At 41.9% G+C, this 17,826-nt stretch overlaps 1 protein-coding gene across 4 annotated transcripts in view; it reads left to right on the top strand.

The window, feature by feature from the left end:
- The window catches only part of smad10a (SMAD family member 10a), a 137,660-nt gene that overhangs the window by 754 nt on the left and 119,080 nt on the right, over positions 1-17,826 (top strand). Inside the window, exon 1 of one of the 4 annotated variants that reach the window (XM_043684045.1) lies at positions 12,105-12,161. The exons of the other annotated variants lie outside the window; for them this stretch is intronic. The gene's annotated coding sequence lies outside the window, so the exon portion shown is untranslated. Of the gene's footprint in view, positions 1-12,104; positions 12,162-17,826 lie in introns of those variants that run through there. 4 annotated transcript variants of the gene reach the window in all.

Raw genomic sequence — 17,826 nt, 5'->3', positions numbered from 1 at the left:
TCCTCGCTGCCCCCCATCCTCCCTCCCCACCTGTTGCTCCCTTTTACACTCAAACTTTAAATTTAGATATCTTTACCCTATCCTATGGGAATATATTTTTACTGTAACTGAAGCATCTTCTTTAAAGTTCATTGTTATTTTACCTGCTAATCCTTGATTTCTATACACCAAGGCCTGATTGTTTTGATTTGCCTTCTTATTAGCTCTTATCAGTTGTGTATAATAAAACTTGAGATACCTAACACATTTAATAATGCTGATAACTGCAAAGTGGATTTTTTACTTGTCTTAAATGGTGATGTAAAAGGAGTGGGGAAGTTGTATTACTGATTAAGGAGAATGTCACAGCTGCTGTTAAGAGGACGCTTTGGAGGGCACATCTAATGAGTCCATTCGTGTAGAACTCAGGAATCAGAAAGATGCAATCACTACTGTTGGGCGACACTATAGGTGACATCCGAATAGCCAATGGGAGATTGAGGAACACGTGGGCAGATCATGAAAAATGTAAAAACAACAGGGTTATTGTGGTAGATTTTCACTTCTCCAATGTTGACTTGGACTCCGTTCATGCCAAGGCTTAATTGGAGGGGGTGTTGGAGAGTTAATTCACATTTGACACGTGGGAACCTTTTAAAAACATGTTCCTGTCAGGAGAAAGGTAATGAGGATAGCAAGATTTGGGAACTCTGAATGACCAGAGACATTGAAAGTTTAATCAAATAAAATGGAGCAAATGTTAAGGTTCAGAAAAAGGAAATCAGGCAAGTCCCCTCATGAATATACAGGAAGCAGGAAAGAACGTAAAAGTAGGAATTAGGAAGGCTAAAAGCAGCCATGTCAAGTAGGATTAAGGAGAATCCCAAGGCATTTATATCTTTTTATTAGGAGCAAAAAGGTAACTCTCAAAGACAAAGGAACTTAGCAGTGGAGCCAGAGGAAGTGGGTGAGATCCTTAATGAATACAAGTCATTCTGCTTTAACACACGTTTCGTTAATATGAATTCGCTGGAATGCAATTGACGAATTGAGGATACTGTTTCTAAAGATTGATTTTTCTATAATGCTGGATTGTACAACAATGGAAGAATTATCTGTACTTCACATTGGTCTTATCCAAGAAGGACATAGATGGTGATGAAATTTGGGAAGGGCATGTTGCTATGAAAGAGGTGGTGGTATTGGATGTTTTGAAAAGCATTAAGGTAAAGAAGACCCTAAGTACTGATGGGACCTATCCCAGGATCCTGAGGGAGGCAAGCAAAGAATTTATTGGCATTTTGACAGATTTTTGTTTCTTATTTAGCTAAGGTTAAAGTCCCAAAAGACTGTAGAATAGCCATTGTTTATTTTTATCAGAAGAGCTATTCTTAACATAATACAGGAGATTGTAGGCCAGTGAGCCTTATATCAGTGGTTGGCAAGTTATCAGAGAAAAATCTTAGGGACAGGATTTACTCACGTTTGGAAAGGACTGGACTTATCAGAGATAGTCAACGAGGTAAAAGTGGCCTGAACTGCTGTGCTCTTCCAGCACCACTAATCCATTATCAGAGATAGTTGGCATGGCTTTATGTGGGGGAGAAGAAAGTGAGGTCTGCAGATGCTGGAGATCAGAGCTGAAAATGTGTTGCTGGAAAAGCACAGCAGGTCAGGCAGCATCCAGGGAACAGGAGAATCGACGTTTCGGGCATAAGCCCTTCTTCAGGAATGTGGGGGAGGCCTTGTCTCTCATTTGTTTGAGCTTTTTGAGGAAATGACAAGGATGATTGAGGTAGGGCAGTGGATATTGTCTACACTGACTTTACTAAAGCATTTGATAAGGTCTGTCATGATAAGTTGGTCCAGAAGATAGTCATATGTGATCCACAGTGAATTGGTAATTTGGATTCAAAAGTTGGCTCGGTCATAGAAGACAAAGGATAGTTGTGGAGGTGTCTTTGTGACCAGTGATGTTCCATAAGGATCAGAACTTGTAATATTTGTAAATGGTTTGGATAAAAATATCGGTCTGATTTATAAGTTTGCAGATGATATGAAAATTGTTGGAGTTGTGAAAGGTAGGCAAGGTTTTCAAAGGAGATTTTTTTTAATGGCATTTTTCAAATGGCAGCTGGAGTTTAATCTGGACAAGCGTGAGGTGATGCATTTTGGGAGGTCAAATGTATGAGGAGAGTATATAGTAAATGGCAGGGCTCTTGGGAGCATTGATATATGGAGTGATTTTGGGGCATAAGTCCATAGTTCTCTGAAAGGGGCAATGCAAGGTGTTAAAGGAGGAGTATGGCATGCTGTAGTGGGTCATTGGCCAAATGCAGGCAAATGGGGCTAGTTTAGTTTGAGAAATCTGGTCGGCATGGTCAAAGTGGACTGAAGGGTTTATTTCCGTGCTGTATGGCTCTATGACTTTGTCATGTGGCAGCTGTACAGAACTTTAGTTACGCTATATTTGGAATATTTTGTGTAGTTTTCATCGTCACACCATAGGAAGCATATGGACGCTTTGGAGAGAGTGTTAAAGAGATTCACCAAGATGTTGCCTGGATTGGAGTATATTAGTGATACAGCAGCATGAAAGAACCCAGGAAACCATGCCTCGCTGCCTAACACCCTTTGAGAAGTTAATTGTATATTCTGAGACGTAATGGTTTCTTGGCTGTTTGAAAAGCTTCTGGAGAAGAGCAAACTATAAGATGGCCAACAGGTTAGCAGCTAAATGGGTGAGCACTTAGGTTGTGCCATGGGGAAGGATCAGGTGTAAAACTTGGTCTTTTAAGGTGGGCCAGATTTTTTGGTCCAGTGCAGTCAAGTCATGGCAGGGCCATGGGAAGGTGGGGTAGCTGTTCAGATCGTGGGGCTAGGTGTTATGTCTGTGCAAGGACCGGCCATGGGAAGGTGGAATGGGTATTAGGTCCACTGCAGTCAAGGCAGGGCCTTGGGAAGATCGGTTGGGTTTTTGGTCCAGTGGTGGTGAGTTCATGGGGATTCCATTTGAGTGAGGTTGGTGTAGAATTTGTAACACGTATCCCGGGTATGTGGAGAGGAAAGGTTTATGGGTCAAGTGCAGGCAAATCGGACAAATTCATATTAGGAATGGACAACATGGGTGGGTTTCGCTGAAGGGCCTCTTTCTATACTGTGTGATTCTGTGACTTCATGGATCTTAGCTGACCAGATATCCTAAATAAATCGAGAACCATTGGCCAGCATTTGGCTCATATCCCTCTATATCTTTCCTATTCATATTGTTGTCCCATTCCTCCTCCTCCCCCCAACACATCTCTCCCCCACCCCCCCAACTGGGGGTGGGGTGGGTGGGTGTACAATTGTAATTGTATCAACTTCAACTACTTCCACAGGTAGCCCATTCCATACACACACCAATCTCTACATGAAAAATGTTGCCCCTTAAGTCTCTTTTAAATCTTTCCCTATCACCTATGCCCTCTAGGTTGGTGTTTTTACAAGGATGTTGCCAGGGTTGGAGGATTTGAGCTATAGGGAGAGGCTGAACAGGCTGGGGCTGTTTTCTCTGGAGCGTCGGATGCTGAGGGGTGACCTTATAGAGGTTGCGGCATGTCCTCGTTCCGTTGTCAACCCAAAGGACTAGCCACACTACCATACATCAGGAGCATTTCAGAACTGACAGCCAGATTACTGTGACCACTAGGACTTATAGCAGCACACAAACCAACAGCCACCCTCACACAACAACTCACCAGAACGAAGGACCCGATACCCAGCGTTTCCTCCGGCATTTATAGAGTGCCATCCACAATCTCCATCAACAAACACATCGACCTGGGCCCAATATACCGGCCACTACAGCGGACAGCTGAAACTGACAACCGGAAGCGGCAGGGACAGGCCACTATAAATGCCGGAGGAAACACCACAGAAGCGCTTCACAGGAGGCTCCCAAGGACTGAGGATGTCACCTAGACAGGGGGCGAAACGTTTGCAACAAAAATTTCCAGCTCGGCGAACAGAACCACAACAATCAATACAAATATCTCAGCAAGGGGCCTAGCAATCAGTTCCCTAACTTCCCACAGAGTTCTAGGGTACACCTGATCAAGTCTGGGGGAATTATCCACGTTTATGCTTTATTAATCAATTTATATGGACATTTTTCAAGGTGTAGCTATTTATTTCCCCACTTTCTATATCTGCCATATCCTCTCCTCTGTATAAAAACTCGTTTAGTAACCTCTCTTGTGTGGTTCCAAACACAGGCAGTTTTGCTTATCTTTAAGGGACCCTAATCTCTCCCCAGTTTCTCTTTTGTCTTTAATGGATTTGTAGAATTCCTTAACCCTAATTGTGAAAGCTACCTCATGTCCCCTTTTTGCCCTTCTGATTTCCCTCTTAAGAATACTCCGAATGCCTTTATACTCTTCTAGGTATTCACTCAGTCTCTGTTGTCTGTACCTGACATATGCTTCCTTCTTCTTCTTAATCAAAACCTCAATTTCTCTAGTTAAAAATCACACAACACCAGGTTATAGTCCAACAGGTTTAATTGGAAGCACACTAGCTTTCGGAGCGACGCTCCTTCATCAGGTGACAATCACCTGATGAAGGACCGTCGCTCCGAAAGCTAGTGTGCTTCCAATTAAACCTGTTGGACTATAACCTGGTGTTGTGTGATTTTTAACTTTGTACACCCCAGTCCAACACCGGCATCTCCAAATCATCAATTTCTCTAGTCATTCAGCGTTTCCTGCACCCTGTCAGCCTTACCCTTCACCCCGATAGGACCATACTGTCTCTGGACTCGACCTCATTTTTGAAGGCTTTCCTTTTTTTTGCCTTTCCGAGGTAACTACTTAAGCTTAAGCGAGTCAGAGTCATAGAGATGTACAGCATGGAAACAGATCCTTTGAGTCACTCTCCTGAAGTCTCCCAACTGAAAGACAGAACTGGCAACTTTTTCAGAGGGCTCCAGATACCATGTGATTTCGATCTGCTGGTCACTTCCCATGGAGACAAAACTTCATGCAAATCCAGTCCAGCCTGTGCAATGACCGGCTTCCTTTCAGAAACTCTGGACTATTAAATTTGTTTTCATTGTGATGTCAAGAATGTGAAGCCTTGCATGATCCATGGTTTGAACAGAAAGCCTTGAACGACAGAGAGTCTGTTGTTCACTGTCAACACGCTGGTTGGGAAATTTCACCTGCTGTTCACACTGATCACTGAGATTTCCTCCAATCACCAAATGGTTATGATCTAATGAAATCTGATTCTTTCCAAGTTTTGTTTGTTGAATAGCAAAAGAATGTGAAAAATGTAATATACTGTCTTGTGTAAGGCTAATTCTGATGAATGTTTAAGACTGACGAAAGGATGTCAAGTTAATGTCTGGATTGCTTCATTTCATCATGTTCAGCAATATCCACCTTTTATAAAATAATCCCCATCTCTGTTTTTAAAACTTTTTTTTTAAAATTGGGCTATTTCCTGAAGGAATGTTCTTGTACTCCTGGGCATTTCCAGATCAGTCAGGAATGATGTGATTGCACTGGAGAAGATGCAGAGGAGATTCACCAGGATAATGTTTGGGCAGAAGAGTCTTAGTTATGAAGTGTGTGGATGGGTTGGAGTTATTTTGCATGGAGCAGAGAGGGGACATGATTGAGATCCATGACCCAAATGAAGGATGATACATTCAAAGTGTTGAGTCATCTCCTCCTGTTCCTATATTCTGCGATACTGACAATGATGCAATGGGTTTATATTCAACATACCATTAGTACAGAGTAACAAAACTATCACAGATGTCTACTGCACAGAAAAGGTCCTTCGAATCAAAGTCAAAAACAACCAGTTAAGTCTTCATTTTCCCCTTTTCCAGCACTTGGTGAACAGCCTTTTATGATAGCCTTTGGCATCACAAGTTTAGATCTATATTTTGGTTTAATGACATGAAGAGTTTTGCCTCGATCATTCCTCCCTTACAGGGAGTGAGTTCCAGGTTGCCACAACCTGCTGGGTGAAAACATTTTCCTCCTGTCTCTTCACCTCAAAGCTATGCCCGCTTGGGATAGGGCAGTCTTTTCCTATCTCCCTAATCAATATACCTCAATTTTAAGGAGACTACTCAACACTTTGAATGTATCGTCCTTCATTTGGATCGTGGTTGAACTGGATGTCCATTCCATTTTCTCACTTTGCTTATATCCCATGATACATTTATCTCCCATAAAATCTGTCAGTCTCCTCCTTCAACACTTCTTTTAGTCAGATCACTCAGCTGTTCTTAGGGATAGTGTCAGATTGCATCTGCCCTTATTTGGGAAATGTGCTTTCTAATGTTCCTCCTGAATAACCCAGTACTAATGTTAATATTCTAACTCGTAGACTTGATTTCCTCCACCAGCCAAATAAGTATCACCCTTGAGAATCTCTACTATTTTAAATATTTTAATAGATTACAATTCAACTACACAAATACACCTAATTATTTATCAATTTGAGCAACTTGCTGGCATAGCTTGACACTTGAAGCAACCGACCAATTCTTGTGAAGCTCTGTTCAAGGCCAGCAATTTCTTTCCTGAGATATACTACCAAGATTACAGATCCTGAGGTGGGATTTGACCAAGTCTGTGTACAACTGAAATATTACTTCCTCCACATTATATTCTGATCCCCTTAAAACAAAGACCCACGTCCCATTTGCTTTTTTATATCTGTGCCCCTTCAGCCCTTCCACAATTCTGAATCTTTACTTCTTGAAAAGAAAATTCAGAATTATCTGTCTAGAGTTTTACTTTGGAATGTTGCCCATAGGAACTGCATAGGAAGTCCAAACCTTAACTCTCTTTACAGTTGAAAAGCAAGGCCTTTTTGGATCAGCAGTTTTAACTGGATTTTAGCTATGTCATACAAGTGAACAGTGTGTTTTGTAACTGACATATCTGTTAGTAAGGTTGCAAATGTAAAATGTTGCTGAACAAATCTTACTATACAGAGTTTTCTGGTGGGAGCCTGTTGTGATATTCTGGCACATTGGTTGATAGTTTATGTCGCAGCTGTGGTGATGCCACAATTCATTGATTTACTTCTGAAGATTTTTGAAAGACTTCCACTTCTACAACACCATTGGGCAAAATGTTTTACAACAAATTAATTACAGGTAATTCTGAAACTAGATGATTGTTATGTTGGAACCCCAACAGTTAGTTTGCATACAGCAAGTTCTCAAAAGGTGTTTATGATGACCATCATAAAATGGAATATAAAAGGAGAGTTGTTTTGCCGTATTTATATGGACCATTATGCAGACCATTTCTTTACGCAGAGAGTTGTGAATGCATGGAATGCGTTGCCAGTGGTGGTGGTGGAAGCAGACTCATTACAGACATTTAAGCGACTGCTAGACATGCACATGGACAGCAGTGAATTGAGGGGTGCCTAGATTAGGTTATTTTATTTTACATTAGGGTTAATCCTCGGCACAACATTGTGGACCGAAGGCCCTGTTCTGTGCGGTACTTTTCTATGTTCTATTAATGAGACCACATGTGGGATTCTGTGTTCAGTTTTGATGATCTCTCTTAAAATATAAGTGCATTAGATGCTGTTGAGAAGATTCACTCAGCTGAAATTTGGAATGGCAGGAATTATCTTATGAGGAAAGGTTGATTAGCTTGTGTCTACATCCACTGGACCTTAGAAGAATGAGACAGGATCTTGGAGTGAATACTGAAGGGATGTTTTCCCATAAGGGCAAGACTAGATTAGGGAACACAGTTTAAGAATAAGGAGAAACCAGCTGCTGGTTAGTTTTTGGGATACTCTTCTCAACAGAGTATGGTCATTGAGCATTTTTGCAGCAGAGCTAGATGGATTGTTGACTAAGAAGTGAGTTGATGATTATCATTGAATCAGGTTCGTACAGCATAGAAACAGACTCTTCGATCCAACTAGTTCATGCCAAACATAATCCCAAACTAATCTAGTCTGACCTTCCTGCTGCTGGCCCACATCCCACTACCCTTTCCTTTTCATGTACTTAATCCAAATGTCTTTTCAACGTTGTAATTGTACCTGCATCCACCATTTCCTCAGGAAATTCGTTCCACATGTGAACCACCCTCTGTGTAAAAAAAATTGCTACTCATGTATTTTTTAAGTCTTTCTCCTTACCTAAAAAAATGTGCCCCCAGTCTTGAAATTCTCCCATCCTAGGAAAGGATAACTACCATTAACTCTATATATACCCCTCATTATTTTACAAACTTCTCTAAATTCACTTCTTAATCTCCTATGTTCCATTGAAACTAGTCCCAGCCTCCCTTTATAACTCAAGCCTCACATTTTTGGATCATTGGAATCTCTTTTGGGGTAGAAGTGACGTGTGCAAGAAGGATGGATTGCAACTAAATTGGAAGGGGACTAATATACTGGCAGGGAGATTTGCTAGAGCTGCTCGGGAGGATTAGTTGAGAACAAGTGAGTCAAATAGTCAGGGCAAGCAGGGGCGAGATAGGACTAATAAATTAAACTGTATGTATTTCAATGCAAGGGGCCATTACAGGGAAGGCAGATCAATTCAGGGCATAGTGGGCGGCACGGTGGCACAGTGGTTAGCACTGCTGCCTCACAGCGCCAGAGACTCGGGTTCAATTCCTGCCTCGGGCGACTGATTGTGTGGAGTTTGCACATTCTCCCCGTGTCTGCATGGGTTTCCTCCGGGTGCTCCGGTTTCCTCCCACAGTCCAAAAATGTGCAGGTCAGGTGAATTGGCCACGCTAAATTGCCCGTAGTGTTAGGTGCAGGGGCAAATGTAGGGGAATGGGTCTGGGTGGGTTGCGCTTCGGCGGGTCGGTGTGGACTTGTTGGGCCGAAGGGCCTGTTTCCACACTGTAAGTAATCTAATCTAATAGTTAGGAACATGGGACGGGGATATCATAACAAGTAAAGAAACATGGTTCAGGGTTGGGCCGAACTGACAGCTTAATGTTCCAGGATACAAATACTACAGGAAGGATAGAAAAGGAGGCAAGAGAGGAGGGGGGCTGAGGGAGGATATTCCCGGAAATACATCCAGGGAAGTTATTTGAGTGGAACTGAAAAATAAGAAATGGATGCTCACCTTATTGGGATTGTATTATAGACCCCCTAATAGTCAGAGGGAAATTGAGAAACAAACTTGTAAGGAGATCTCAGCTATCTGTAAGAATAATAGGGTGGTTATGGTAGGGGATTTTAACTTTCCAAACATCGACTGGAACTACCACAGTGTTAAAGGTTTAGATGGAGAGGAATTTCATACAAGACAATTTTCTGATTCAGTATGTGGATATACCTACTAGAGAAGGTACAAAACGTTACCTACGAGAGAAGGTGCAAAACGTGACCTACTCTTAGGAAATAAGGCAGGAAATAATGAGGTGACAGTCGGGGAGCGCTTTGGGGCCAGCGACCATAATTCCATTAGAATTGAAACAGTGATGGAAAAGGATAGACCAGATCTAAAAGTTGAAGTTCTAAATTGGAGAAAGGCCAATTTTGACGGTATTAGGCAAGAACTTTCAAAAATTGATTGGAGGCAGATGTTCGCAGGTAAAGGAACGGCTGGAAAATGGGAAGCCTTCAGAAATGACATAATGAGAATCTAGAGAAAGTATATTCCTGTTAGGGTGAAAGGAAAGGCCGGTAGATATGGGAAATGACTAAAGAAATTGAGGGTTTGATTAAGAAAAAGAAGGAAGCATTCATCAGGTATAGACAGGATAGATCGAGTGAATCCTTGGAAGAGTATAAAGGAAGTAGGAGTATACTTAAGAGGGAAATCAGGAGGGCAGAAAGGGGACTTGAGATAGCTTTGGCAAATAGAATTAAGGAGAATCCAAAGGGTTTTTACAAATACATTAAGGACAAAATGGTAACTAGGGAGAGAATAGGGCCTCTCAAAGATCAGAAAGGCGGCCTTTGTGTGGAGTTGCAGAAAATGGGGGAGATACTAAATGAATATTTTGCATCAGTATTTACTATAGAAAAGGATATGGAAGATATAGACATCTTGCAAAACGTGCAGATTACAGAGGATGAAGTGCTGGATGTCTTGAAATGCATAAATCCCCAGGACCTGATATTTTGTACCCTCGAACTCTGTGGGAAGCTAGGGAAGTAATTGCTGGGCCTCTTGCTGAGATATTTGTATCATCGATCGTCACAAGTAAGGTGCCAGAAGACTGGAGGTTGGCTAACGTGGTGCCACTTTTTAAGAAGGGTAGTAAGGACAAGCCAAAGAACTATAGACCAGTGAGCCTGACGTCGGTGGTGGGCAAGTTGTTGGAGGGAATCCTGAGGGACAGGATGTGCATGTATTTGGAAAGGCAAGGACTGATTAGGGATAGTCAACATGGCTTTGTTCATGGGAAACCATGTCTCACAAACTTGATTGAGTTTTTTGAAGAAGTAACAAAGAGGATTGATGAGGGCAGAGTGGTAGATGTTATCTATATAGACTTCAGTAAGGCGTTCGACAAGGTTCCCCTTGGGTGACTGATTAGCAAGGTTAGATCTCATAGAATACAGGGAGAACTAGCCATGTGAATACAGAACTGACTCAAAGGTAGAAGACATAGGGTGATGTTGGAGGGTTGTTTTTCAGACTGGAGGCCTGTGACCAGTGGAGTGCCACAAGGATTGATGCTGGGTCCTCTACTTTTTGTTATTTACATAAATGATTTGGATGCCAGCGTAAGAGGTACAGTTAGTAAGTTTGCAGATGACACCAAAATTGGAGGTATAGTGGACAGCGAAGAGGGCTACCTCTGATTACAACAGGATCTTGACCAGATGGGCCAATGGGCTGAGAAGTGGCAGATGGAGTTTAATTCAGATAAATGCGAGGTGCTGCATTTTGGGAAAGCAAATCTTAGCAGGACTTATACACCTAATGGTAAGGTCCTAAGGAGTGTTACTGAACAAAGAGACCTTGGAGTGCAGGTTCATAGCTCCTTGAAAGTGGAGTCGCAGGTAGATAGGATAGTGAAGAAGGCGTTTGGTATGTTTCTTTTATTGGTCAGAGTATTGAGTACAGGAGTTGGGAGGTCATGTTGCGGATGTACAGGACATTGGTTAGGCCACTGTTGGAATGTTGCCTGCAAGTCTGGTCTCCTTCCTATTGGAAAGATGTTGTGAAACTTGAAAGGGTTCAGAAAAGATTTACAAGGATGTTGCCAGGGTTGGAGGATTTGAGCTGTAGGGAGAGGCTATATAGGCTGGGGCTGTTTTACCTGGAGCGTTGGATGCTGAGGGGAGACCTTATAGAGGTTAACAAAATTATGAGGGGCATGGATAGGATAAATAGGCAAAGTCTTTTCCCTGGGGTTGGGGAGTCCAGAACCAGAGGGCATAGGTTTAGGGCCTGTTTCCAAGCTGTACATCTCTATGAATCTCTATACCTGGCAACATCCTGGTATATCTCTTCTGAACCCTCTCCAGCTAATAATATCCTTGTTGGGAAAATGTGTAAGTGTGGAGTTAAGGTCACAATCAGACCAGCACTGATGTTGTAGAATGACAGAGCAGGCCAGAGAGCTCTTCAGGTGCAGCAGTAGTTTTTCTTATTATTCCTTTGTGGGCGTCAATGACTGGCCAGCATTTATTACCTGTCCCTAGTTGCCCTTGAGAAGATGGTGGTATGCTGCCTTCTTGAACTGCTTCAAAGTGGGCATCCCCAAAACATTGACTTCTCCACCTCCTGATGGTGTCTGGCTTGCTATGTTCTTCCAGCCTCCTGCTTGTCTTCTTGAACTGCTGCAAGGGGGGAGAATTCAGTGATGGTAACACCATTGAATGTTCATGGGGAGTTGTTAGATTGTCTCTTATTGGTGATGGTCATAGCCTGACATTGTATGGTAGGAATGTTACTTGCCACTTGTCAGCCCAAATCTAAATATTGTCCGGACCTTGTTGCATTTGAATGTGGATTGCTTTGGTGTCTGAGGAATCGTGAACGGTGCTGAACATGGTGCAATCATTGGCAAACTTTCAAACTTCTCACCTTATGATGTAGGGAAGGTCATTGATGAAGCAGCTGAAGATGGTTGGGCCTAGGGCACTCCCCTGAGGAACTCCTGCAGAGATATCCTGGAGCTGAGATGACAGATCTCCAATAACCACAACCATCTACCTATGTGGTAGGTATGACTTCAACCAGTGCAGATCTTGCCCCCGATACCCATTGATGTTGAATGTAACCTTGATGTCAAGGGCCGTCACTCTCATGTCATTTCTGGAATTCTGCTCTTTTGTCCATATTTGTACCAAGGCAAATGTCCATTCCTCTGAACCAGGAGATCAGAGTTCAAGTCCCACCTGTTTCAGAGGTACAGAATAATACCTGTGAACAAGTGGTTTAGAAAATATCTCCAAGCAGCTCAGTTGGCTGATTAACTTTGTTATTCTAGTTCATATGTTTGTATTAACCATTTCATGATGCAGATTTAGAGATATTGATCAGGAGACTCAAAATTACTCACTTGCTCTTCAAGACATTGATGTGGGATCCTTTACATCCACCTGGGAAGATGTACACGGCCTTAGTTCAGTATCAAGAACCTCTGTCAGTGTGACACTCTCGGCATTACACTGGATTGTCAGCCTTGATTTATTTACAGATGGTCTGGAGTGTCACTTGAATTGTCAACTTTCTGATTGGGTTGAGTGTACTACCACCTGAGCAATGGCAAGTCAGCTAGAGGGAAAACTCAGACTTTCTTCAGGCAGATGTTTTGTGACCTGGACTATGCTCCCTGAAAGGGAATGAGAATTATGAGAATTCAGAAGAACTTTGAATAGGCAATTGGATTTGTATTTGAACAAATCTCATTTGTGGACTACTGGGGAAAAGCTGGGATGTGGGCTGACATTGGACACTTTCGAGGGGCTAGCACAGATATTATAGGATGAATAACTCCTTTGAAATTTAACCTGAAATGACAATTTACAGCTTTGCTGTAGAAACGTAGTCATTATTTTTTCCAAATGGAGTAATTTTTTTCTTCTAGAAATGTATTTATTGGCCTGACCCATTGTGGCCTGTAGGTCACATTTTCAACCTGTGCCAAGCCTACAATTGATCCACCCAGGTAATGTAGCTCTGTTTGTTTAGTCCAAAACTATGGAACAGGGAAAAATTTATTTGGGTTAAAAAAATTGCTGTCCAAGGCAAACCAAAGCTGGAGCCCTCACTGGAGTTTTGTTGCCTCCCTTTTCTACTGGAAAAGTTACTATTCCTGTGGATTATTACTCCTCTTTTGCAGGCTAGACGTAATCTGTTATGGAGGGATTTTAGAGTTTTTGATGGAACTTGTTTTCTGGGCCTGTGGATCTGGGTTGTTCACTCACTAAATTTCTGCACTGTTTAGTGGAGACAATTTATGAATGTTGATGTTTATAGATCAGTAGTTATAAGCTGAAACTTTTTTTGAGGAAATTGGCTACAAAATAAATGATTAATGAGATAAAGAACAAACATTGCTTTAAGTCATTTCTTAAACTGGAGCATGTGGTTAGCATAAGTCTGATTGAAGCATAAAATTCTTTGGCAAAGCATCTATTCTTTAAAACGTCATTCCTCCAATTTTTTCCGTTGTTTTGTCTGGTATGTATTCTAATGAACTATAATTAGCAGATGATCCCATTTAAGTCAGTATTCAAACAAGGCAACGAGGAGTGGCACTGACGATCTATGTAATTAGTTTCAATGAGAGCGTAAATTGGGGTGGTGACTGACTCCTACCAACTTGGAAGAGCCAGATACAGTATATGGCTGAAGTGTGCTGACAGTCACACAACATGCTGAAAAGGCAATGTTCAGTTTTGTTTCTGTTACTTCCTTTGGTTTTCATCAGTCCATTGGTTTTCTAGTGCTTAATGCTTCTAACTATTTAAAAATACTTTTAAAATGACTGTATTCTTATCTATTACATTTCCTGGGTCAGACAGCAACATTATATTTGTATTGTGGTCTTAAACTTACAAGCTTCTGCACTTCATATATGTATTCTAGAACACAGTAATACAGAGCCATATAAGGCAATATTAATCAGCTAACTGAAAGATTGGTCAGAAGAGAGAGACTGAGTCGGACAGGGAGGGAATTCCGGAGCCTTTGGCCTGACCACTGAAATAGGAAAAGCTTGGGTTTGGAATTTAGATGGGCGCAGATATGAAAGACAGGTGTTCACAGGACAGAAGAGGGCCATTCAGCCCATCAAGTTTGTGCCAGTCAAACAAAATGACGACATGAGTCTTGGTAAAGGCCAGTGTCAGTGTGTGGGTGTCAGAGTTTGTGGGCCCCCATAGCTGTTACCCACCAAGATGAAATGAGTGCAGATTCCCTTTTGCCCTTCCAAACAAAGGCAGACATTTCCTGTTCAAAGGAAATTTGTAGTTGAGTTGCAGATAGGAGACTTCCTAGGTTACTTCAGGCTCCAAGGTTGGTTCAGAGAGTTGGAGGAATTTCTTCAAAATTTACCTTTTTTTTTTGTTTTTTCTCTCATGAATGGGGTAGTTAGAAGGTAAGTTGCAGTGTACATGGCTTTGTTCTGGCTTTTTGGGGTGAGTTTCATGTACCAAATGGTGTCTCCTCTCCTTTTGTTTTATGTCATTTGTGTATGTATGCATGCACCAAATCATATTCACGTGGCCTGACTTTTTCCCATGGAATTTACAGATACAGTGAAGTGAAACAGATTTTCCATTATTGAGGATTATTCAGCAGTTTGCACAAAAGTGTAGTTTGAGATAAATTAGTTGATAATATTAGAAAGTAAAAGTTGAAGTTAAATGTTATGATTGATTTTTAGTTTTTCTTATGCTGATAGCAAGCTTCTTGCTCTAGATAGTGGAGGAGAAAAGCTAAGAATGAACAGCTGAAGTCTAATATGCATGATGCAACAGTTTGCTAGTCTTCCCTGCAGACTTTTCTCTTATCCAGACAGGCAGCAAGGAACGTCTTCATTCCTATTGGCGTAGGACAAAGCCAGAAAGTCTACTGGTAGTCCACCTGGCTGCCCAACGCTTAGTCACCCTTCTACTGTCCACTATGTATCCTTCTTCACCCAAGTTTTTGGATGTGTTGTTTCCTCCCAGACCCAATGGACCTTTTCTGTACTATAAACCTCTAACTCTCTATACCCCATGTCTATCTGTCTGTAGTTCTATGTTTGAACCTTTCCAGCTGGATTTCTACTCTTGCTGCAGCACTGTACCAGCTGTAACCAGTCATGACTTTGCTGTTTTGATCACAGTTGATCTTCCCAGTTGTAGCAAGAGAATTTCCTGCAATGGCTCACTTATCATTCTGCACCTATGCTTCTGGTGTCCTCTAAGGAACCATTCTTTTGAGACCCTCCCCCAAACTAATTTATCATGTTGTCCAAGTTGACACCATCTGAAAACATACCATGCACATGTATATTGATGCAATCCAGCAGTAATAAAGTCCCTGGTCTCTTAAACCTGTCATTGTCTGTCTTTTTGGGCTGCTTGTCCAGCATCCACTATTGGACAAAATGAAATGTGTTCTAATTAAATACCGAGAAGATCAAAGCCACTGTCTTGTGTTCTGTAGACATCAATTACATTCCTCTACCTGGCAGTTGTCTCTGATCTAGATGATTCACAATATTAGAACTCTGTCTGAAAATGTGCTAAATTTTTGCTCCATTTCCCTCTATTGTCAAGATCGTCTGCTTAACTTACCTATCTTCACAATCTGCCCCAGGCCATCTGCCACTGATTATCTTATCCATACTCTGCTATCCCAAGACACTGCCTGACTGAAAAACTTCCATTTTCCATTGACGAGCTGATCGAAAACTCTGCTGCCCATTTGCTAATTTGCAACTTATTTGTTTATTACCTCTGTGCTAATTGGACCTAGAATCAGGGGATGTAGAGTCAGTATGGATAGAGCTGAGAAATTCTAAGAGTAGAAAGACCCTCTTGGGAGTTATCTACAGGCCCCCAAACAGCAGTATGGATGTAGGGTGTAAGTTGAATAAGGAGCTGAAATTGGCCTGTCACAAAGATGTTACTACAGTTGTTATGGGGGATTTCAACATGCAGGTAGACTGGGAGAATCGGGATGGTATTGGACCTCAAGAAAGAGACTTTCTGGACTGCCTCTGAGATGGATTCTTAGAACAGCTGGTGCTGGAGCCTACCAGGGAGAAGGCAATTCTGGATCTGGTATTGTGCAACGAACCAGAATTGAACAGGGACCTCGAAGTGAAGGAGCCATTAGGAGGTAGTGACCATAATACAATAAGCTTCAATCTGCAATTTGAAAGGGAGAGGGTACAATCGGTAGTGACAATACTGTATTTCAGTTGAATAAAGGGAACTATGGAGCTATGAGGGAGGAGCTGGCCAAAGTTCAGTGGTGCAATACCTTAGCAGGGATGACAGTGGAGGAACAGTGTCAGATATTTCTGTGTATAATGCAGAAGATGCAGGATCAGTTCATTCCAAAAAGGAAGAAAGATCCTATGAGGAGGCAGGGGTGACTGTGGCTGACGAGGGAAGTTAAGAAACATATAAAGTCAAAAGAGAAAAAGTATAACATAGCAAAGATGAGTGGGAAAATGGAGGACTGGGAAGCTTTTAAAGAACAACAGAGGATTACTAAGAAGGAAATATGCAGACAAAAAATGAGTTACGAAGGTAAACTGGCCAAAAATGTAAAGGAGGATAGTAAAAGCTTTTTTAGGTATGTGAAAGGGAAAATAATGGTTAAGACCCAAATTGGGCCCTTGAAGACAGAAACAGGGGAATATATTACGGAGAACAAAGAAATGGCAGAAGAGTTGAATTGGTACTTCAGATCTGTGTTCACTGGGGAAGACACAAGCAATCTCCCAGAGGTAACAGTGGCTGAAGGACCTGAACTGAAGGGAATTTATATTTTCCTGGAATTGGTGTTGGAGAGACTGTTAGGTCTGAAGGTTGATAAGTCCCCGGGCCTGATGGTCTACATCCCAGGGTACTGAAGGAGGTGGCTCTAGAAATCGTGGATGCGTTGGTGATTATTTTCCAGAGTCCGATAGATTTGGTATCAGTTCCTGCGGATTGGACGGTGGCTAATGTTGTACCACTTTTTGAGAAAGGAGCGAGAGAGATAGCAGGAAATTATAGACCAGTTAGACTGACCTCAGTGGTGGGAAAGATGCTGGAGTCAATTATAAAGGATAAAATTACGGCACATCTGGATAGCAGTAACAGGGTAGGTCAGAGTCAGCATGGATTTATGAAGGGGAAATCATGCTTGACTAATCTTCTGGAATTTTTGAGGATGTAACTCTGAAGATGGACAAGGGAGATCCAGTGGATGTAGTGTACCTGGACTTTCAGAAAGCCTTTGATAAAGTCCCACATGGGAGGTTAGTGAGCAAAATTAGGGCGCATGGTATTGGGGGCAAAGTACTGACTTGGATTGAAAATTGGTTGGCTGACAGGAAACAAAGAGTATTGATAAACGGCTCCCTTTTGGAATGGCAGGCGGTGACCAGTGTGGTACCGCAGGGATCAGTGCTGGGACTGCAGCTTTTTACAATATATATTAATGATATAGAAGATGGTATTAATCGTAACATTAGCAAATTTGCTGATGATACAAAGCTGGGTGGCAGGGTGAAATATGAGGAGGATGTTAGGAGATTACAGGGTGACCTGGACAATTTAGGTGAGTGGACAGATGCATGGCAGATGCAGTTTAATGTGGATAAATGTATGGTTATCCACTTTGGTGGCAAGAACAGGAAGGCAGATTACTACCTAAATGGAATCAATTTAGGT

This window comes from Chiloscyllium plagiosum, chromosome 51, assembly GCF_004010195.1.
Source record: "Chiloscyllium plagiosum isolate BGI_BamShark_2017 chromosome 51, ASM401019v2, whole genome shotgun sequence".
Lineage (NCBI taxonomy): Eukaryota > Metazoa > Chordata > Chondrichthyes > Orectolobiformes > Hemiscylliidae > Chiloscyllium > Chiloscyllium plagiosum.
The sequence above is the reverse complement of the archived record's forward strand: the minus strand, read 5'-3'. Positions and strand labels throughout refer to the sequence as shown.